A 14,150-nucleotide genomic window follows, 5' to 3' on the forward strand; every position below is an offset into this window, starting at 1 on the left:
CCTAATTCTTGTCAAATTTGGGATCACAGAGATTATCAATATAATTTTTTATCGTGAATATTTTACAAAAATTATCTCGTAATAAATTATACTAATGGTTTTATAAATGCGTTTAAAAATTAATAAACGTAAAATATCTTAACACCACTGCACAGTTATGTACCGAAATATGACTATATTCTAAAACATTAGAGCGAGAGGTTTGAAAGAATACTATTTTATGTAACAAAAATACTTTATGCAGTCATTAAATGTTTAAAATAACTATAAAGGATAATAAGGCTTCAAAATTATATAAATAGATTATCTACAACGTTTAAGGAGTGTCCAGGATCATGGTTTGAAAATACAATAAAAACTCAATTTTGACCTTCGACGAGCATGTCCCCTCTTAACACTTATTTTTTATGTCACGTCATTAACGCTTTAAAGTGGTAATTTGTTATGTTCATTATATTATAATTAACTATGTCTTTTTTTGCCAAAGTTGCCAAAGTAGCTTGATTTTGAAGAACGCCGATGAGTAGGTATTAAAATGACCAATAGCTAAAATTTGTCGCTATTAGTATGTCACACCGTAGCATATTGGCTAAATGCGACGATTGGGGCGCGTTTACCCGTGGAGATGCAGGGTTCTATTCCCGGCCGGGTGGCTTACTTTTTTCAAAAAAGATTTTTTCTATTGGTTATAATATACTCTCTCAGAAAATGTTTTTCTAAATTATATAATGTTCATTATATTATGTAAAGTAAATAAATTTGAAATTTGGAAAAGTGATTCTTCGGCTATTGTATTTAATTAGTGTAGGTACCTATTCATGGGGATTAGGGGTCTTAGCCTGTGGGTCGCAACAAAAAATTGGGTCGGTTGGCATTATGAATTAAGTCGCGAAATATTTTCAACAGATACCTACCCAATAATAACATACGATACATCATCAGGATTCACTAAAACATATTATAATGAGTAGGTAATGACTCCCCACATAGATACCATATTTATATATTATCACTACATAACACTATTCTGTATTGTGATTTTGTCAATAAAGTAATGTTTTGAAAACTTGCACGTGCACTTCATAGCGACAAGATGCTTAACTACAATATTAATACATTTTTTACCGAATATCTTAATTTAGTATTTAAATTAATAAATAACTCTTATAAAGCCATTAAAATTAAGATAAGAGGTTTATGATAATTAACTCCAAACATAACGAATAATTCAATAAAAAAAATAGTTTATTTATAATAATAATAGTTCAAGTAAGTTACAACAGGAGTAATTCGTGATGTCGGCTAGTAATTAAAGTAATAGGTAGGTACCTACTCTGATTTAAAATATAAAAGTTGATTGCCAATCGTAGCTCAGTTTGGGAAGCGCTTCAGAGAGTATTATAAGAGCCAATAGTTAAAATTTGTCGTAATTAGTATGACAGCTTTAGCATAGTGGTCTATGCGCGGCGGGCGCGATACCTGGAGAGATGCAGGTTCGATTCCTGCGGGTTATCTTATTTTTTCTATTGGTTAGTTATAAAACATTTTTTTCAGAAATGTTTTCAAAATTATGTAAGTACATATGTTCAATACTTAGAATATTACATTCTTAAATCTTGTGAATGATTCGTTGAATAAAAAAAATTGTTTATTACATCATAATATATTTGAATAAAAGTAGGTATACTTATAGTGATTTCCATGGTCCCCACATCCTGAAGCGGGCACCCAGTCCAGGACCTTTGGCGAGCCCCCTACCTATCACTTAGTTTAAAGGCAGTGTGACGCTCTATCGTAGCGTTTTTCAAGTGGTGTTCGAGGTAAAATTTAAGGTATTCAGTGTATCAACAAACATTAACCAAAAAATCCAATTACACAACCACATATTTTAAAATGTTAATATGCTTGAAGGAAATTAGTGCCACGGGCGATTTTTTTTTACGATTAAAGCAAATTTGGGCCTTGGTGATTCCCAAAGTTCAGTCGAATTTTCGTCTGGAAAATCGTCGCGATTTCTTTTCTTAGTGTTACAGTCTATGGCCGAATGTCTTCCACTGAGTTACCACCGATTAACGTATTTTGAAGGATCGAAAGGTCCCAAAGGTTGTCCGAAGAGTTTGATGAACAAAAGTACCGAGACTGTTTTAGTCTTCAACGAAGCTCTTATTGGGGTAATATTGAAGAAATGGTAAGTACCTACCTAATAGAATTCAATGCATATATCAAACGCGATAGTTTTTCAGGATATGTCATGTCTTTGATACGGGATGATTCAGGAAAATTAACTTGTACTATGTAAGCGCGAACATTGTTTCGTCTAGTTGCTTTTGAAACATTAAAAATACCGTGAAAAGGGTGCCGGAACGCCGTTCCACCGCGTTACATGACAAAAAAAGCCATGAGTAGGTATAAATAAGTATACACAAAATATAGCTGTAACAATTTATATTTTTTGTATTACTATTATGGTAGATTTCTGCTATCAAGAGAAACCAATATTGGCGATTATGTGAATTAAGTTACGTATAATTTGTTTCAATTAAGTCATATAATATTATACTTATCACTCTTATCAGTTTCCCACCAGGAATTGTGAGTTATGGCATTGGGACATGGAAGGGAAGAATACTGCAGTCTGCAACTTAGAAGAAATCTTTATTTAGCTACGTATTTTTTCGACTTATACGAGGTATAAATGAGAACTCTGCCATTCTGGGCAATGTTGACCTGACTCGTCGCTGTAGGATTGGTTTCCCGAATAGACCAAATGTTCAGGAGATGAAAAACTAATTTCATAATACTATATTTAAATACATGGAGATATTTAAATTGTTATTTTTACAGCATATGAATGATGTATTCATTACCATTACAAAGTAATTTAAAGAAAGGGATGGTTCTAGTTCAATTAGATACAAAAAAAACATTCTGCATTATAAGGTCGATTTCGACAAAAACGGATATTCGGGAAACCAATCCTATAGCGACGCTGTGTGTCCCTGATATATATCTTAGAAATAGAGACCATCGTTTGTTTATTCTCCCAAGGTGCAGAACCAACCTGCCACTGGTAATGCCAATTGGGAGAGCGATAACTATGTTCAACGAAATTGCTTCGGGTGTTGATATATTCCACGTACGTGAGAATGGGTTTAGGTGGATGTTTTTTATAAATTCTTAAAATAGGGTCTGCTTACCTCATCCGGTGTACTTCCTTATACCTATCTAATTTATCTACTGATATGTATCTCTTTTTTTATGTAACACTTTTATATTTATATATCTTTGTTTCTAAATGTCATGTTGTGAACGTCTTAAACTTATAATTTGTAATGTCCACAATATGTTTTAAAAAAAAATTGAAATTAAATTGAATTCAGTATAGGGTTACCACCCAATGAAACTGACACATTTAATAATTAAAGCGTTTAATTCTAAGGAAATTAATTAAGTAAAAAGAAAACGCGTGTGTCTTTGGAGATTCTTGTAATGTATTATCAACCTGAACCCAGCATATTTCTTCACAACACACGCTATTAAATGTACAACGTCATATTATTATATACCAAATTCCCACTAGGTATATTAAAAGAATCGAAGGGAATAATCATGAATATTTAATTGTATTATCGACGTGTAGGAATATACTAAAATAGATAATTGCTTTTACGAGTAGTTATTACGTACAGGTTATAGGGTTACCAGACGTCCGAATATCGTAGACATGTCCTATTTTACTGGCGTCCAGGGACATCCGGCAAGAATTTTCAAATTTGTCTAGTGTTCATTTAAATCTTATTTCAAATTTTAATTCAATATTTTATATGACCATTTCAAAATATTCAGAATCTCGGATAAACCGACAAAACATTTTGAAGAATTTTATGTTAACAAAATTATACCATCGGTATTAAGCAGAAAATTAAAAATTAACTCATAAAAGTGTAGTATTTTTTTCAAAAAAATCTCAAAATATGTTTATCTACGCTTAAATATTTATAACTACTTTCGCATTAAAGCTATTATATAATATGTTGATTGTTATGCATGTTATAATAAGTTATTTTAAAAGTCAACACAATTCTTTGTATTAGGAACATGAAATATATGTAATTCTTTTAAGATATATGTAGGTACCTACTATTGTATGCCTATGATGTATCAATTTGTATTCTTTGACCCGTTTGGGACACCTAGCGCCCCTAGTCTTCCAACGCCACCCAGGTAGGTTAACTTTACCCTTACTGTATCACTGCCGTAGATTTTAATATATTATACACTGTTAACGATAACTTCCATGTTTACTGTTTCCACATAATAGGAATCTTCTAATATATAAACATCAATATTTTTTTGTGTGTTCGTATTTTATGCGCTGCCATACCGTTCATCCGATTGCGATAAAACTTTGTCAACTTATTGCTTGCACTTGCGCGAAGGTTATAGGCATATAACTTACAGTAGGTCTTTTATATAAAAATGAATGTCTGTCTGTCTGTCCCGTATGCATTCCTATACCATTCATCCGATTGCGATGAAATTTTGGTGAGTTGTTGTGTGCACACCCGCGAAGGTTTCTGAATTAGAAAAACCATCTTCTACTTCTTATTCTCGATTATATCTTCTTTTATTCGTATGGTTCCTATACTATTCATCCGATTGCGACGAAACTTTCGTCAGTTGTTGTGCCAATACCGGCGAATATTTCTGAATTGGTACAATCATCTTCTTCTTTTTTTATTCTATCTTATTCTATTCGTATGCGTTTCTATACCATTCATCCGATTGCAATAAAACGTTAGTCAGTTGTTGTGCCAACACCCGCGAAGGTTTATGAATTAGTACAACCATCTTCTTCTTCTTCTTCTTCTATTCGTATGCGTTCCTATACCATTCATCCGATTGCCATGAAATGTTGATCAGGTGTTGTGCTCACGCCCGCAGAGGTTTCTGAATTGGTACAACCATTTTCTTCTTCTTTTTCTTATATTCTATATTCTTCTATTCGTATGCGTTCTTATACCATTCATCCGATTGCGATGAAATTTTGATCAGTTGTGCGCACGCCCGCGAAGGTTTCTGAATTAGTACAACCATCTTCTTCTTCTTCTATTCGTATGCGTTCCTATACCATTCATCCGATTGCAGTGAAATTTCGGTTAGTTGTTGTGCGCACGCCCGCGAAGGTTTCTGAATTGGTACAACCATTTTCTTCTTCTTTTTCTTATATTATATCTTCTTCTATTCGTATGCGTTCTTATACCATTCATCCGATTGCGATGAAATTTTGATCAGTTGTGCGCACGCCCGCGAAGGTTTCTGAATTAGTACAACCATCTTCTTCTTCTATTCGTATGCGTTCCTATACCATTCATCCGATTGCAGTGAAACTTCGGTTAGTTGTTGTGCGCACGCCCGCGAAGGTTTCTGAATTAGAAAAACCATCTTCTTCTTCTATTCGCATGCGTTCCTATACCATTCACCCGATTGCGATGAAACTTTTGTCAGTTGTTGTGCGCACACCCGTGAAGATTTAATTAGTATTATATAAATTACAAAGTTTGTTAAATCCAATTTTGAATTTTTTACTACATATTAATACCATTAATAACGTTTGCATATTTTGGATTTGATTTTAATTTAGTGTTCTTTTGTTTTACCTTTACTCCTATTAGAATTATTTTCATATTGCCATATTGTATTACACATATATTTTAATATTAAAAAGATAATTACTTATTATTATTTTTTAAATATCTAAGATAAATGTATCCACGAAGCGACCCTGTGCGAAGCCGGGTACTTCAACTTGTATATAATAAAAAAACATGGTCTCTATTTTATCCTTGTTCCATTTTCAACTCTTGATCTACCTAACTTAACCCCAAAAAAACAGTTAACCCTACGTATAGATATTGAAAGGAGCTTTATATAAAAAAGTAAAGCTGAAAGACATAGGTACTGTTCGGTTATACCGGAGGCAGCGGAAAACGCATTTTGAAAATAGTCGATAAACTGGATTATCTGTTAGTTAGGGTTAGTTTAGGTTCGGTTAGGTTGGGTTAGGTTAGGTTAGGTTAGGTTAGGTTAGGTTTGGTTAGGTTAACCTAACAAATAATCCAGTTTATCGGCTATTTTCAAAATGCGTTTTCCGCTGCCTCCGGTATAACCGAACAGTACCAAGACATATTATTACAAGATAAGATTAGATATAATGTTGTAAAAAATGTAGGAAGCGTCTGAAAATAAGATGGAAACATCTGGGACCACAAATAATTGAAATACCTCTAATTACTACTATATGCCTCAAGGTTGGCACAAGACAGAACAAATTAATGGACGATTAAAAGATTTTGTATTACTTCTATCCGAATAGATTAAAATTGTTAATTATTATCCGATCCACTATTTGCTCTACTTCATCTGTGTGTGGTGAAAGTCTCGCAAATTACAAACGGCGAATCATCACGTCATCGGCTGAGTGGTTGACGCTGACTTACTGAATAATCTACACGGCTCGGGGTTCAAATCTGTCGACGGCACTCAATTCAATTAGCCCCCTCGATGGAATGGCCTAATTGAACCAGATACCTCTACCTACACAGCTAACCCATTAAAAGGTAACTCTATCAGTCAGCCAACAGGTTTAATATATTTATCAAATCCAGTGCAATGTTATAAACGTGATTTCGCCCGTCAATTTTGAATTGCAGGAATAATTAGGTCACAGTAAAAAGCACTTTACATTAAATACAAGGGTTGTTTTATACTCTGAATGGAAGTTTATGGTAGGGGCGCAAAATCGATGTAATTGCTATATCACAGGATTTTAATAATACTTACCATATTAAATATTAATGTTATGGTGGGAAGCAAATAAATGCTTTCCCTTTGCAGTCCGTCGAACACAGCACTTCGGCATTTTTTTCTGTAAAACAGACGCCTTGTAGGTACATTACAAAGTTAACTGTATATAATTACAAGATGAAAAGAACTTTTTATATACAACGTTTATAAATTTTCTGTTGAATCATATAAACTTGACTTGACTAGTTTAAACGATCAAAAAATTTTTTACTTGATAGAAATACTGAATAATGAAATGTCATTTCATATTGATTTCCATAGTAACGCACGTATATATTAATAATTTATTTGCTAGGACCCCCTAGCAACCAATAATGGTATCGAAATAACTTTTCATACAAAACAGAATTAACTAAACATGAATTCAATTCTACTTAAAGATGGCTAAAAGTATTTAAAAAAAATGCATTGGCATCTGTTCTGATATATTCTAAAAGTTTCAAATGTCTAGCTAGTCGGGAAGTTAGTTAAAAATCAATTGCAAGATTTGTACCAGACAAATAAGAATACGACCTAAGAAAAACGTTGTAAAATATTTATATTAATACACTTTTAACATAGTAAAGATGTGTGTTTTGTACGTGTTTTGCTACTCCTGTCCTTTAAAATTGAGACCCATGTTTCACATTCAAACGTTCGAGACCACAACAGAAACCGATGGATAAGTAGGCTGGCAAGCGCGTACGCGATGCGCTAGACTGCTAGAGGTTGCCAAGCTGATTAAATGGCAATGTGGCGGACAAATCGCTCGGCGAATGGATAATCGCTGCACCACTATAGCCACGCGGTGGTAACCCAAGTAGCACTGACCGACTCCAGGTCGCCCTAAAACCCACTTGATCGACGAACCCAATATTTTGGCAAACGTGGCTGAATGAACTATGGACTGATAGAAGTGGAAGGAGCAAGAAGAGGTCTTCATCCAGCAGTGGATCGATCCCGGTTGATAATAATGAATAATGACAGTAATTAAGGTTTAGACCAAAGTGTATTGTTTGGAACTGTCAACTGAATAAAAAAAGCTTACCTTTTAATTTAGTTTCCACAAGAATCCTTCCGTCCTTTCACTGAAACAAAAAAAGAAATGGGTAATATTAAAAACACTGAAAGCTTTTTTGCATTATCGAAGAGTAATACTGTCACTTTTGCAGATGGATGAACGAAATTATTAATAAAAAATTACGCGAATAAGTTATCATTTCGAAGGATTTTTTTTAATTCAATAAAACATTCTCTCAAAAAATTTCATTCATTCAGTCATTTTATTAAAGACTTTTTGACTTTGTAGATGTAGATAATAAATACTACGTCTTCATTTCGTTACATTGTAAACCTGTCTTTACAATACACTTCAAAATTAAAGCGAAAAAAAAATGAATATTTTAATGAAAAGTAAATCACAGGACAGAGCATAATACATATTATCAGGCACGGATACTATCGAAGAAGAGGAAAGTTCATGATCATAAATTATTTAACACGAAGTAAATTCCTAATTTATTGAAGAGATAAAACGTCATCTTTCTTTGTCAATAGCTTGATACTGCGACGTTATAATATATGTTACACCATGATATTGTTGAAATTAATATTACTGTTACACAATGTCGTTATCAAACCATACAACACAATAGTACCTATAATAATGCTATCAAGTGACGAAGCCGATAGCTACGAAGGACGGCCGGATGTTTTGGAAACATCCCCTAAACATTTCGAGTCACACAATCCGACACGTGAGCATAATATTATTGTAGGGCTCAAACGCCGTTGCATACATCTTGCATTGGTCACGTGTGGAATCAATTCCGAGATGTAAGGTGGCTTAAATACAAAAATATATATTTTTCATTAATTACTTTTTTTATTCAATAGTAGCTCAATTTAGAAAACGCTTCAGAGAGTATTATAAGAGCTATTAGTTAAAATTTGTCGTAATTAAGTATGGTACCTTTAGCATAGTTGTCTATGTGCGTGGGCACGAAACCCGATATACACAGTATCAATTTTAATGTATCATTATCTCAGAAGTATTATATTTAAAAAAATATGTAAGTATATTTTTTTCAATTGCGGAAAAAACCAATAAGTATATTATTAATACTTTCGACCGAAGGTACTTGATGGAATTTGAATTTAAATTCTAATGGATTCAAGCTCTGTACTATTCCATTTAAGTCGTTTTTTGCGACCCGGGTTTCGCCTTTCGGCATCTTCAGGCGTCGTGTACACTCACCAAAGGCAAACACACACTGACAACGAACACCCTTAACTCTACCTTATATAGTAAAACAATACAATAAAGTAGGTAAAAACTCCATTGCCTACCTATTTAGTCAGAAATTACAACAAAAAGTAAAATAAACAAATTATGAATAGCTGAAGTGTCAGTAAAAAACCCAATTAGTAAAAACCCTATCTTATTAATAACAATACACTGGACAGCATATTATTATAATAAATCGTCAAACCTAATAATAGGTCAAAATTCTTTATAACAAAAAATCGCAAAAAACGACGTAAATGGAATAGTACAGAGCTTGAATCCATTAGAATAAGTATATTATTTTATCTGCAATACAAGTTAGCAGATTTAGATACATAGGTAATTTATTTTCGTATATTTATGTATTCTATTTTATCCGTTTCCAAGAATTCTCTAATCTTACATATTGTACAAGTCACATTTCCAGAAGCCTAGTCTAGACTAGTATACATTTGTCCGTAAATAAATAAACATTGTGCAAAAATGGAGAACATGGAGACCATGCTTTTTGTATTCCGCCGCTGATGTACTACTGCAAACAAGCGCGTGTATCCATATTTCAGAGGTTTTGTAGAATGTTGTTTTGATCAAAGCGCATAATTTTGTACCTACGATGTGATCTATCCAAACTACATTTAATGTGTGCACTTTTACCAGACATGGACATGACTCTCAAACAAATGAATATGCATCTGCAGTTGTGTAAGGGGAAAAGTTCACAAACAATTGTATAATATTGTTCAAAGGCATATGTAAATATATTGGGTCTGAACTAGGCTAAACGAACCAAACTTCTTTCCATACACCAACGACGTTACTATGAATTGTGTTATTATTGAAGACAGTTTATCTCACACAGAGTTTGATTCTCAGCTTTGGCTTGCGGTTAACGACCTCTGCAGTTGGGGTTCCACTCCCGCAGAGGTGTCTTCCAGATGTTAGCAACCCTGCAGGGATTCACCCCTAAGTAGAGACACTCCCGGTACATACTGGGTAGTGGGTGCCTCTCAGAAATATACAGACGGGTGTACACAGAATACAACAAAAACATCCGTCGTATGAAACTATCACAATGTGTCGATAGGTATTTTCAATAAACATTTTTTATCCAAATAACCATTTGTAAGTACACATGACTGTTCCCCCACATTAATAAAATACTGTATGCAAGAATGTTAGTAGGTATGTACCTACTATTAATAGTATTGACATTTCGACAATTTCAATAAAATCAATTTGCATATTGTAAGATCTCCTCTAAAATGAAATTATTTTTGACTAAAAACAGCTGCATTAGAATCGATATTCGATAGACAGTAAAATAATTGATTTAAATATTTAAGTTAGTAAACTGATAAAAAAACAATAGACAATAATTAATGCAGTCATACAATGGTACCCAGCCCATTAAAAGCTCATAGGGCTGCTCCAAAACCCGTTGTATCAACGAACTCGTTGAATTCAGCGGGTAGCAGCGAAAAACTAGTTAGGAAGCTAGAGAAAATGGGGTAGAGAAGAACTTCATCGAGCAGAAAGTCGACGACAGCTGACAATGGTGATATATTTAAGTTTTAAGTTGACTGATTAATAATCGAATCATAAACAGACCATTTTATTAAAACAGCTTTATTTTATGAAAAAGTATCTCTTATCAAACAAGTTTATTGCAGACTTTTGAAGACTACCAACCCATATAATATGTACCTACTCATAAAATAGTACCTACCTGTTAGTAATTAAAATCTAATTTAATTCAGCTCTACGGTTTAAATTTTGCTTTAAGCGATTAATCAGATTATGTACGAAAGCATTAGCCAGTAAACAGAATAAGAAATTTATTTCAAAGCTTATTAAAATATTTTAATGAAATCATTTCAATAAAGCCACCGTCATTCATTTAATAAAAATATTTTTACTCATACTAGGTATTTAACAATTATTATTTTAGAAATAACTAAGAGAAATAACAGTTAGATATTGAATTAGATAAATTACGTATTAACCCATTAAAACTTCAAATTTGAAATTATGTGAATATTGGGTTTATATGTAATTTTTATTTTGTATGATCGTGCCTCACATATCGTATTTACGCATACAAATGGCACAACGCGATTTTAATACTAAAAAATGATTTTCACGCTTATTATAACAATTAATAAACGTTCATATGTATTACTGTCAAAAAATGAATAAGTGAAGCTTAGTGTGGCATGCATTTGTGGTGATATATGACAAAATAATATACCAAACAGTTTAAGTTATACATTTTACGTTGTGTACACTTTTCCGATACATGTTTGATAGCAATATGGGATAATTAGATTGTTCAACTTCACAACTAACAATAATTTGTCAATCTTGCCTGCTGACATTTTATGGTTACCACTTTTATTTCTTAAATCTTGAGCTTTATGTACACTCAGACGTAGGTGCCACATATTTACGATTACTTTGTAGTTATTATGTAGCTGTACTGTCGGCAGAACTAACCATACGCGAACCACTTTATAGTAGTGGCTTGAAGTCCATATCAACTATAAAGAACCACGCACCAAGCTTAGTACCCAAAACCACTATGAAAGGAATGATCATGAAATTTCATCTACATATTTCAAACTAATCATATTTATGACGTGTTTTTATTGTTTAGCAGGTTCTTCTGATACTTTAAAGTTTTTCTTAAAAAATCGTTAATTAAATATTAAAGTAGGTCGGTCTACGAAGGGTTAATTCCGTGTAATTACCAATCGAATCGTATTTTCACGAGACAGCGCCTCAAAGTGATCAGCCCTTCGGCGCCGTGAGTGCTCAGACCCCGATTTTGTTGTAAGCGAACACCTTTCTTTATTCGCAATGTTTTCCAGGGGATTAACCCGGTTTCTTGCCTGCCTCTTTCACCTTCGGCTCGGCGGACGAGCGGATCGTGTTAACAACATCATTGACGCTTCACTGCCGACGGTTAGACCCTCGTATTACCGAAACCGCGAAGGGGTTGGCAACTCAACACCGAATATGACACCATCTTTGTCAAAACTTAAGGAATTCTGTCGCTGTTTAACCATAAAGGTTCGATTATTATCTTACTTAGAATAATTAGTTAGAATTTTGAAACACAAAGCTAAAGAATATGTTCACTCGGTAATTGACATGATATTAAAAAAAGCTCTTCAATATATTGCATTCTCTACAATAGGTATTTATGTACAATTCATTCCGTTATTTAAATATATGGCGGAAGAATTTTGTTGACAACAATATCAATATATACATAATATATATATCGATGAATATCAATAGAAACAAAACCACAATACCAATACAAATAACATTGTCACCAGTGCGTTTTCATCAGCTTCGTGGATTTTAGAAAGTCCACCTGCGCATCTAGTCTATACACAAGACTGCTATCGGCAGCTATCGAGGGTAGGTTTGTATCGAAGTATTAGCACTTATTGTAGCAATTACAATAAGTTAGTTGTAATTGCTATAATAATTAGTGCTATGTTTTAACAGCACCTCTCTTGGGCGTGCTAAATAGAGCGAAATTGACTGTTAGCCGGCTAACTTATTGTAACAATTATAATACCTCGATACAAACATATGAAAAACTACCCTCGGTAGCTGCCGATAGCAGTCTTGTGTATAGAATACATGTGCAGGTAAGACATACAATATATAGGTCTCAACAACATGATCAGTGATTTAGATTTCCCCATATTCACGCAAAGGAGTGAGATTTATTCCCTACGCATGCTTACTACAATCACATCAGATATTATATTATGTCCACACCATAAATGTGATTTAGGGCTACAATGTACCTATTTGTGGGAGATTTGGCGCCTAGAAGCTCTACTATTGGTCCCATCGCTTGACTTCTCCGGGGTTATAATTTTTTTGAATCAATTTCTCTCCTGCCATCCAGAAAGGTTTTCTTGGTATTAACTAGAATATGAGCGGAGAAACCATGTCAGTGTAAAACGGGAGTTTACGTTATGGAAAACTCTTAATACTCTCTTGAGGTTGTTCTGTCATGCCTGAGTTTTGTAGGAAGGATATATTCTAATAGTACCGATAGGGAAGAAGAGGATAACGTTCCCCTTATAATTCACATGATTGTATTTGATTCGTTTAATAATTATAATATTCTTTCAGTCGATAGTTATTTCGGTTGTCATATACCTACTTTATTTTTTTTTAATATTAATAACGGTGTGACAACACACGTTATTCACTGAAGGACCAACTTGAAAAATTTTAAATACTGATTTTTTAAGTTCCTTTTCCAGTTCCATTTTTTTGCTGTTGCCTCTCTCAAATTAAGTTGCTCCAAATGTTACGGCTAATTATATCTGGACAGGACGGCAGTTTTTTTGATGTTTTTTTTTTAAATTTTATTTTTATTTTCTTATTTGCCTGTTTTCTCTACATACCTACTATTTTATATTTTTCTGTATTTTTTCTATTATTCTTATAATTAGGCACTACTTATGTGTTTGTTAAATCATTTTCAATACCTCTCAAATATATTCTTTAGAACTGTATTTAATATTTGATCTAATTTAATTTGATTTATTATTCTTTTGTTACATACTGGGACCACCACAATGTACCTATACTTTCATTTTTATTCTATAGGTATTCTCATTATATTATGTACGTATTTTCTGTAATTCAACCTGTTGATTACACATAAATAAAAATAAATACAAAACAAGAACTATCCTATTAATTCCTTATTATTTCCTAAGTAAAAAAATAATATTAAATAAAATTAAAAAGTATGAGTTGATTAAGGATTGTCATAATAAAAAAAACTAAATCCTTAGGTATATCAATGAGTACCGATCTGAATAAAAACTGTCTGTTGAATATTTTTCAGTCAGCTCTGCGACCAAGAGTTGTGTGCCTAATTAACGCGACTGAGTAATCAAAATGAGTAGGCTGACAGCGGAAACGAGAGGAAGGGAAGAAGAACCCAGAACAGAACCTTCCGGTATGGTTCACTGCGGAC

General features: G+C 33.2%; 1 protein-coding gene and 1 long non-coding RNA gene across 5 annotated transcripts in view; one reads left to right on the forward strand and one right to left on the reverse strand.

Annotated features, from left to right (window-relative positions):
• Positions 1-14,150, reverse strand: part of Mef2 (myocyte enhancer factor 2) — a 321,089-nt gene that overhangs the window by 129,517 nt on the left and 177,422 nt on the right. For all 4 annotated transcript variants that reach the window (XM_085947255.1, XM_085947253.1, XM_085947251.1 and 1 more), the window contains exon 3: positions 7,895-7,934. The gene's annotated coding sequence lies outside the window, so the exon portion shown is untranslated. The remainder of the gene's footprint in view (positions 1-7,894; positions 7,935-14,150) is intronic.
• LOC147072470 (uncharacterized) overlaps positions 1-14,150 on the forward strand; it is an 89,984-nt gene that overhangs the window by 29,764 nt on the left and 46,070 nt on the right. The gene's annotated exons all lie outside the window — the stretch shown is intronic.

This window comes from Rhyacophila brunnea, unplaced genomic scaffold (genome assembly GCF_057557595.1).
Source record: "Rhyacophila brunnea isolate RB1 unplaced genomic scaffold, BYU_Rbru_1.0 scaffold_2, whole genome shotgun sequence".
NCBI lineage: Eukaryota > Metazoa > Arthropoda > Insecta > Trichoptera > Rhyacophilidae > Rhyacophila > Rhyacophila brunnea.